Source organism: Homalodisca vitripennis, chromosome 2, assembly GCF_021130785.1.
Source record: "Homalodisca vitripennis isolate AUS2020 chromosome 2, UT_GWSS_2.1, whole genome shotgun sequence".
NCBI lineage: Eukaryota > Metazoa > Arthropoda > Insecta > Hemiptera > Cicadellidae > Homalodisca > Homalodisca vitripennis.
Window position 1 is genome coordinate 147,932,685 of NC_060208.1, and position 10,383 is coordinate 147,943,067.

General features: G+C 33.2%; 1 non-coding gene across 1 annotated transcript; it reads left to right on the top strand.

The window, feature by feature from the left end:
* The first annotated feature begins 291 nt into the window (after window positions 1-291).
* Trnac-gca lies at window positions 292-363 on the top strand. The gene has a single exon. It is a non-coding gene; the product is annotated as a tRNA-Cys (tRNA).
* Window positions 364-10,383: the final 10,020 nt, after the last annotated feature.

Below are 10,383 nucleotides of genomic sequence, written 5' to 3' on the forward strand. Positions count from 1 at the left end.
ACTAAGCCAAGTGATTCTAGAAAATGTAATGGTTTTCTTTCAATTAAAATAAAGACAGTAAATGCAAAAAAACATAGTTTGACTCATCCTTCAAATATACAACCCAGCTTAATTTTACTAATATAAAAAAGTATTTACTATGAACTAAAAAATTGGAACGGTTGTTTTACAAAGGCACCAGACCTAATTGTATGATTTGTGTTTGTGCCAAAAATGTGCAAATTGGCTCAGAATATAATTTGCAGGACTGCCTTATTAAATGCCTTTAGTAGATCTGAGCGGGTCTCAAGTGGGGGTATAGCTCAGTGGTAGAGCATTCGACTGCAGATCGAGAGGTCCCCGGTTCAAACCCGGGTGCCCCCTTATCTTTTTTTATATCTTCTTCTGGATCGAGTTTAAAAATTGAGGCTTTATCAATAATCAACATAATATATTATATAAATTGAGCCTTAATCTATTTAATAAATATTTTAATTTATGTGATCCATATGAATTCATTCACACAAACAGATCTCAAAATGAATGTTATTTATTATTTTAAAAACTTAAGAATTTTAAATTATTAAACTTCAATGTAACTAAAAATTTGTAAAGAAACAAATAGTTGTTTAATTATTTCCAGGTTTTAGAAATAAATAGTAAATGTCTTAGATAGTATTAACTGCATGTTATTTACTAATAAATTCACCATGGAATGTTGTAATAGCATTTATAGTTTCAAAATTAAAATTTTTTGTTTTGACATGTGCTATTATAAACGAACAAAACACTATTAGCATGAACGAAAAACTCATAAAAAGAAACTGTATTAAAAAATACAGTTTTAGAACGTGGAACGAAATTTATTTGAGATTTTAATTATTAGTATGAATATAACAAATTATATTCGCTGAAACTAAGATTTCTTTACTTCAAAAACGGAATTTTAGTGAATCTAGTAAAATATAGATTATGATGGGTGAGAAGCACATTTCTATTAACACTACGGAATGGAAAACATATTTTGTCAAACACTATTTTATGTTAAATTTTCCTAACACTGACTTAACTTTAAACAGGTGATACATTTACATACTGATGCAAATAACATTTTATAAAAACCTCGATTATTAAAATCTTGAGGGTAGGAGTTCTATTCCTACGGAGTGTAAATACGGATTTGTTTAGGGGCTAGCAAAGTTTCCATTTAACCAACTTTTAATCAATTGAAAGACCCAAATGTATAATTTTTATCCTAATTGTAATCTACCACACTTGTTTAGTTATTAGTTAATTCCTAACACGCTTCTTTACGTCTACTACCGATTGAGATTGTTTGTTTTCATATTACGCAGACACTAATTCCTTTAGGTAGTTTTATGTGGATTGTATTAGGCCTAACTTCTTATCACGAGCTCATTGGATTAGTACTTTGAAGTCTGTAGATAGAGCTGTATCAAGTCTTTGGTGACTGGTTCAGTCTAAGAGTCTTCTTCATATAATACAATCATCTTGTAACTTGTATTTTTAGTCACTGGCTGGTTATACTAGAATCTTCTACTTTCTAATTAAGATACAAATCAGCCCAACAGATTCCTTGTGTGTAATTAGTTTTTGACCAGTATAAAACTTTTTACTTTCATATACACACCCTTTCAAATGACTATCTTGAAGACATAACAAATATAAACTCTTGATCACTCCACAAGGAATTATAGACGTTTACTATGAGACCATTGGACAGTTTTGTAACCAGAGCCAAATGAAAACGTCTGAGAATAAAAGCGTGAATACACGAGTTGTTATAGATTGAGGGGGGCAACGTGTTTTATAATGATTTATTACCAAAATAAAACAATGTTTTGCAGTTGAATATAATTTAATAAAGTTACACATTTTAATAAAACTCTAGTAAGACATTTTTTTTTATTTAGCACCAATCGGGTTTCAAATACATATTACATAAACAGGTTTTCTTTGAACCTACTTATAATATGCCTCCAAATACTAGTATAAAACCCCCACAACTCTTCACGAAGAAAAAAATCTATCTTTATTTATGGTATCGGGCTAACACTAAAAATTTAAAATAATATCCTAACCTACCACCGATTGCACGACTTGTATACGTTACCAGAGATGTCCACATGTCGAGTTAAGGTGTCTGTGACGAGCGCGTGTTCCGCGGACATGGGTGGTCACGGACCCGATCACGACGGCGATGCTCAAATATCGACACGCGCACGCCCTTGACACATTTATGAGATTGTCTCCCGTGCCGTGTGGACTGGCCTTTCCTGCAACACGGAGATATAAATCACGATGTACCCAGCCAAGGCTCCGCTCGGGCCGATCATAGATTAGGATGATTGGGACGAAGCGACTGCGAGGAGTTCTCAGGTAGTTAAGGGTTGGGACGTCGCGGCACGACGACAGCCACGGACACTGCCCAGTCGGTCAAGGTCGTTGGACCCATTGAAGTAATCAATCGATATTGTACCTGCAGAAGTATTTCACTTTCATGTCCTCAAGGGAGGTGTAATTTGTTACTAATCTCATTAAATATGACTGCATTAAAAAATTGTAAAGCGTTATAAAGTAAGTAAAAGTAAGTCAGTTTAACAATAAAGAACGCAAAATCGTAATTATGGTGTTCATTTTAATCTAATCGGAATTACATGTTTTTTATACATGGGAAAAGATTTCATGTAAAAAATTACTATGAGCAATGTTAAAAGGAGGAAAAACATCACAAGTAGTTGAAGAATCGTGACAAGTCACACACATGCAGATCTGCGGGTAATTAGATTAGTCTGCTATTAACATTCATGAAGCCACATCCGACAGCTCTAATCCGATATCTTGTAGGAACTCTAAGATGCAGACCATTGAATCATTCTAATCTTTGAAGTCTGAAAAACAAGATTCATTTCCAAGTGACTGTGGCGAAGGAGGAAGTTGAACTTTTCTAATGAAAACTACATATACACTCTTTCTCGTACTAGTTATTCCTCGCATATTTCCTCATTAGATACTCGAGAATGTCTACGAGTCCACGAATCTAGCAGTAGAACAATATTGTCTGGACTGTGTTTCAGAGGAATCTCTTCGGTTCTCCATCTTGTACGTCGAAAAGAAAGCACCCATTGCCACCACGAATCTATTTCCACATAGTAGAAGTGCAACGAAACGGTGTGGATGGTACAGATGCCATACACGGTTTTCAAGTTTATGTGGATTTTATACAGAAGAAAATCTATAACATCCTAACTCAATTAATGGATCGGTAATCTAATTGTCTAGATCTTTAGCTTCTACTAGTGGGATATATAATCAAATAAGCTAATTAAAATGTTCAACCAACATAACTTGGTCAGTATTACCGCACAAGACAAAGAGATACCTCTCATTCAAGATTCTACTGAGTAAGGTCAATAGCACCATTGTCAATATTCGGGTTACGCTCACTCATTCGAAGTTCAGATTTCATATAGCAACAGGGTATATTAGTAACATGGCAAAATTTTAATGATTTGTCAACGTTTATTTTAAATACACAGTCAGCCAAATTATACACGGATATTGGAACGTTACTTGATAGTTTTGTAATAATAATTTGTTTGTTAAAGTTAAAAGGGTATCAGTTACGTGTATTCAGTATTAATTAAGGTTGATTGTTCATATTTTAAAATTTGGAAAGTAACGGAACTGGAGAAATGCCAGTCTCAGACTTGACTTCGTAATTGATCTAATGGTTGAGGAAAACAACATCCCAGTATCAGAGTCGAAAATGCAATGTTAGGTCTACTAATAGCCTGGATTATAGATCCTTCTGGTCTATACTCAAGGCTAATAGTTACTGATACAACTCGTTATACGCAGCTAAGACTTGATTTGTAATTTACATGTAAACTGTACTAAATACTCTGATTATCTAATATCAGTGTAGAATTTGTACTATCTGACATGATACGAGAAGAAATTGCAGAGTTTTGTGTCTTAACCAATAAAACGTTTCAAGATGGCGGTCATTCGCATTCTTACAAAAGTTTTATCTTATGTATTTCATAAGATAAATAAAAATTGAATATTTTCTTAAAAATGTCAAGCAATTTATAGTTAAAATTTATTCCTACTTATCGTTCGATAACTTATAAAGTTACGTTTTTACAGAGAAATGTATATGCTCAAAAAATGTTTGTCTGTAAGGTTGTAAGATTATGACTTTTTTAAAGTTTGAAAGTGTTACAGTTATATTAAAATGTCAACATTGAGAGCTATTGTCTCGCCAGAAAATTAAAATTGTGTAAATTATACATCTAAACTAAAGCCGGAACTGAGCCGGAAGGGAATAATATTGGTTGTTATATTATTCTTAGTTTTTTTAATATTATTTTCCTGAAGACAGTAGCCATAATTTTTGATTATATATTCTTCGGGATACTGTGAACTCCACCAGAAATTTTGTAATCTCAAGGGAAATTGAATGAACATTAAGACGTACATTTGTGTTGTGTATATAAAAACATAATTTTAAACATGTCATTTTAAAAATTCAATACAACCTAAAACTATGTATTTGTAATGAAACTTTCATAAAAAAATTACATTATAAACATGAAACTCCTTCTAGTCATATCTTACATACATATTACAGACATTTATATATGTAGGTCCAAAAACTGCTGAAAATGTGTACAATAAGTACACGAGTTATAGGTTTAGAGAATGACATGCTATATTTTACTATTTTTGACTAAAGAGAAAACTGTTTTACTTTAACGAAATATAGCTTAGAAGGTACTTGCTTTTTATAAATGTTTTCTTAAGAACATTATGTTTTCCTCTCACAATCTTTCTCGAACTACTTTTAAAAGTTGATATCCTTCTCGTAAACAGTATACAAGAAGATAAAGACTTTAGGCCTGATTATAAAATGTCCCAAAATTCCTACCACTCCTCTTGGAATAATCATGATACTTTATTTACTTCACCCTTAGGGGCTACAATTACGATATTCTTTATTAATAAAACATTCATTATTGCAACCGAAAATCGATTGCAGCACAAAAAACCGAGTAACCATGAAATTCCGTCGTTGGTTACGAAAATGTCCTTGGTTTGTGTCCTTCTTCACGGAACGTTGGAAAAACATTGAAAATTACTTCTCTGAAGTAGTTTTTATACACTTAATTTCTACGGGGTGTTTTTGTCTGGAATTTGTTGGAACCTGAGCTGCCCATAGGAAGTCTCTGCCCCCTAACTTAGAGACTCAACCTGGCACCAATCCTGGCCTATTGTGATTAGCCTACCCATTAAAGCTTGAAGATGCTGTAACACTGACCTTGGCAGGAGTTGAGCAACGTGTTGTGTGTGACACGCTTTAATACATAATAAACAAGTTTTCACAACAAAGTAATCTGCCGGTGGGTGATTTACACCGACAATGAATCGTGCTCGGTTTCGTCACTCACGTCAGGGCGCGGCGGTGCCGGGGAAGACACGGTTATAATCAATTCTTATCAAACCGCCGGATGTCCTCAGATCTCAAGGTCACCGGAGAAAGTGTTGCCGACGGACACGACACGTGTGAATGTCGCCGGTAATGACATACTGGAACGTTTGGCCGTCGTAAAACACTTCAAAACATTGGCACCTCAGTTCGACCAGTTGGACGACATCTCGTTTTAACATTGTGGTTTAACAGCCCTGATACTTTCTAAGAGAAATTAGGATTTAAAAGTTGCATTATTACTATGAAGGAAAAGCTAAAAAATATTGTTTATACCAGCATAGTGCTGATTCATTAACATGGTTGATAAAATCTATACGACAGCATACAGGCTCTTCGAATTTCTTATATGTTCTACTCGAGTTACAAGGATACGCTCATAGCGCTGTATTGCTCCCTGGTCCGGCAAATATTACAGTGTACGAGTCCTGTGTGGAGCCAGAATCTTGTAGGACAAAGGGAGAAACTGGAATCCATTCACATGAGTTTTTTTGTGGATCGTGGGACTTATACAGGGCTTCCGTAATCCAGTGTTCCTGCAGGAGTCGTTTAATCTTCCCGATCTGCAAGTCAGGGGAAAGATGAATGTCAACATCTTTTTTCCACAAACTTGTGATCTATTGACTGACCTAGCTGTTGAGTGCGCTCTACTTCAGGATTAGTCATGTGCTGAACCTTTACGTCAGGCATCAATATATTCGTAACTTAACTAAATTCACCATGCCATTCCCAAGATGCACAATCTGGGAAATCCCGTCTGCCGGGATTTACTCGGGGGAAACGCCGGGAAACTGATTTACTCCATTACGCTGCTATGTCACCAGACGATGACTGCTGAATTTCTTTCAGACCACATTGGATTTAGTACTACCCTGCTTAGTTGGACTAAATCCAAGTAGTTTATTATTGTTTTTAATTCATTTTGTTAATTTGGTGCATTAACATATTGGTGCATTTTTATTTTTTACAAACATTATTTGTTTATTATATAAACTTATGTTTTTTTTTATATAGTACGCTGTAATGAGTGCTTGCAGTTTGGATGTAAAATAAAATAAGAAATGTTTCTTCAATTTTGTACAAAAAGATGGGATATATGTTTCAGTAAAGCGATATTTTACATTACAACATTAATAATTTATTATATTTAATACATTTTATTTTATTTTACACCGTGTTTAACACTAAAATTGGTAAAATTGTTGTTAAAGATTTAGAAGTATTTGTAAAGAATGGCATTATTGTTTTGTAAGTTTAGCGTAGCCGGAAAGCATATTTACGTGCTTAAGTACGCACCAACAGAGCCAACTTCTATCTACAAACATTTTAAATTTTTTAATCTGAAACTTAACACAAAAAACGTTGTCAGAGTTCTATGTTGTGCTTCTGGTAAATATGAGCCTCAACTCTCATTATGTGCTCAGGAACATTACAATTAGGGTTTCTGTGGCTATCATATTACCTTAAGCAGAGCTAAAGGAGCTGTTATCCGGGGGCTTAATTCTGAAAGGTAGGTATTACTGAATTCCTTAAAACTGAATATTTACTATATATTAACTATTATATTAATATTATATTAACTAATTACTGAATATTCTAAAAGTATTAGTGTATACTTTAAGAATATTTAAAAGGAAAAGCACTACAATGTATGAGATTGTTCTGAATAACCTAAAAAATATCGAAAAAAGCTTCTAGATGCAAATTAATTATATTCTCAAGATGAGTTATCGCTTTTAATTCTACAACTAAAAATAAGGTTGTAAAAGTGTATGAGGTTTAATATTTTTGTTATGGGGCTAAAATGAACATAGCCACCGTGCCAGTATACAACCGGCTCTTAAGACTACTTTCTCCTACTTCAATTCTTTGTTCCATTTAATTCGAAGATCCGTATATGCTGCTGGCAATATATGGAGGATAGGGGGGATGGATAAGAGAAACAAAAATTAAAATTATTAAATCAAGAAGCATGACACTGAACGTGCCTAAAGACTAACTTAACAAGACAAACTCGTTTATAAAGGGACTTAATGTAAAAACAAACTTTCAGTATTATCAGTGGACAATATCAGTCTTAAATACTGAACTTGTTTTGATGTTAGTTAAATCCACAATGCTAAATCATATAATCGTAAATTATTTAATATGGCCAGATAAAAACTTTTGATCTGGTTTGGAGCAGAGCTGGCCAAATATGGTTAATTCCACTCGTAGAGCCATATCTAAAAGTTACATCTAGCCAAATCTGATTTTGAGCTCTCAGATTTGATCATATCTAAAATTTTATATAGAGTGTCAATAAATTACTCTATCAAAGTTCAATATTTTAATTTTCAGGTCAAAATACGTTTGAAATGTCATATAAATACAGTTATATCTTTCTTAGTTTACAGTCTGTATGTATGTTTGTTTTTAGGGAAAAATAGTGCCTTGATATCACTTTATTTAAAAAAGTGCTAATCGTTCCTTTAAGTTACTGTATTAAAAGACCAATGGGAAAGTACGATGCTCTATTTTTTCAAAATCTTTCCGAACAGGATACATAACTTTCGGACGTAAGATATTCCTCATCAACAAGAACCGCCTTGCCGCGCCGGTTGGAGGGAGGTCAGATGCAGCTCACAAACGTCACGATCTTACAATTCACTAAGTCCACCATCGATCATCTAAAGTAAAAGTGATGGTGGCCATTAATACAAGGGAATGTCATGTTGAGTTATGTACTGTATAAGTGCGCTGGTCGACCAGGCGGAACCGACAGACGTGCCTGTGCTCCCGCGCTGCTTCGCTCCATCGCTCTCTATGACCAAGGCCTGCCAATCTATAAACTGTTCCAACGTGACTTTTAATACATTTGTAATTGGCCGGATCTTGGACAGACCAGAATGGTTTTGATTTAAATATATAAATCTAACAGTGGAGAGAATGTTTCTTTTAACTTTCATTTGGAGCTTATCAAGGAAGAAAGCTAAATCTGGGAGCCATGATTATCCGCTTTATTTTCTTTTTCAGGAGATCATATAATATATGAAGACAATAGTACTATAGAAAATTATAACTGTCATTTTCAATATATATATTTTCAATCAAATTTTGTATCTTTCCCATTAATAACCACAATTTTATTGATCACGAACATTTCAAGTTTTATACCATATATACTTCGAGTGGCATAAATAAAAATACCTTTAAAATGCTCACTATTATAAGCTTATTATTTGTATTACTTGTAAACTCTAACAGTTAGCGCTTCTTCGTGTAATTTTAAATCTAAACACATTTTAGGAATTATTCTACACATTGAGAGATCATGTGAAATAGATGGTGCTAAAAAATTCAATCATTTGGCTTTCCTACAATTTTGTTCATTTTTATTTTAAACAGTAAAATAATTAATTAATATAAGATCATTATTTTTTATTATAATTTTTACTATGATATAAGCAAGATTTCAAATGTACGATTTAATAACTTTTATAATTAGAAATTCTTCTACTTCAGACTTTCCATCAGTGACCATTAGTATATCAGGTTATTCTCATTATATTAAGTACTCTACATTTAATATCGGTGTGTAGCGATCCGAATTTTGATTTCCTTATCTTGGGAGTGTGAGAATAATCATAAATTACATATTGATTTTATGATCTTTAAAATAACAATTATTGTTTGTTACATAGTGGCCAGAAGGATTTTTATTTGCAAAGTTGCAACTCTTCTTTCTTCCAAATATTTTCTGATAAATATTTGCAATAAACACTTTTACTAAATACACTTAAAAATTGAAAACATCTTGATATATTCGTAAAATTATGTTTGTGACAAATATAATGTGGATCAAAAATATTTTAGAACACTCTGTTTTTGACAAATGACCTTTCGATCATAAAATATGGCAAATCCTCTTTAGATATGTGGTGAAAGATACAGTTCCAATTTATGCGATTTTAATATAGATTTAGTTAAACAATTTCACCATAGTTTAAATTTTTTAAATTAAATGATCAATTTTTGTGATTTGATTTATTTCACGCCAAAATTTTAAAGTTGAATAATTTTAATACCTGAATAATGTTAATTATCATTGATAGCTGAAGGCTAATTATACGTTTACCTTTTAATAAAGAAATAAAACAAGTTCTCAGTTGTACCAACATTTACTTTTACCATCTGTATTCAGATTTAAACTTTATCTAAGAATTACAGAATTCTTCAACTTATATGTAGCATTTAGTCGGTGCTGAAATTCCACGCCAGAAAATGGTTTATACCATTGGTAGTAAAGGTGGTCGAACACTAGGGGCACCATTTACACACACGTTTCACTTCGGCTCGCACCACGGCAAAACACGCGCGTTTCTTTACGTATTTCGGGAAGTCTCGATGCATCTTACATTCTTTTCCTTTCGACGATGACACATGGATAAAGTGTAATTCAAATCTGAGATGTGTGCAAACACCGCACGTCTTTCCCTAAAATATATGCTTGATTTAATCCATAAAACAATTCCAAGTCCCAAATCTCTCACTACAGGACTGGCGTACAACCTGCTTGAATCGGGGATCTTTCTAGCTCTATTTAGCTCTCTAAATATTAGGATGTTACGTTTTGGATAGTTGTTTATGTTATCTATTTGTGAAATATTAGCTTTTATCATGAACTGATTGTTAAAACTTTGTGGAACGGTTCACAATTACCAGTCTTCACTTAACCAGTTTGACTTCCATAAAATGTTTCCAAAATTAATGTAATAAAAAGTTTATGAATCTGGTAGTTGGAGAGTTGATAGACTAGAGCAGTGGTTCCCAACCTTTTGTGTTTGGCGACCTACTTCCAAATGTTTTTTCACATTCGCGACCCATCCCTCACCCGTGATTTTATATATGCA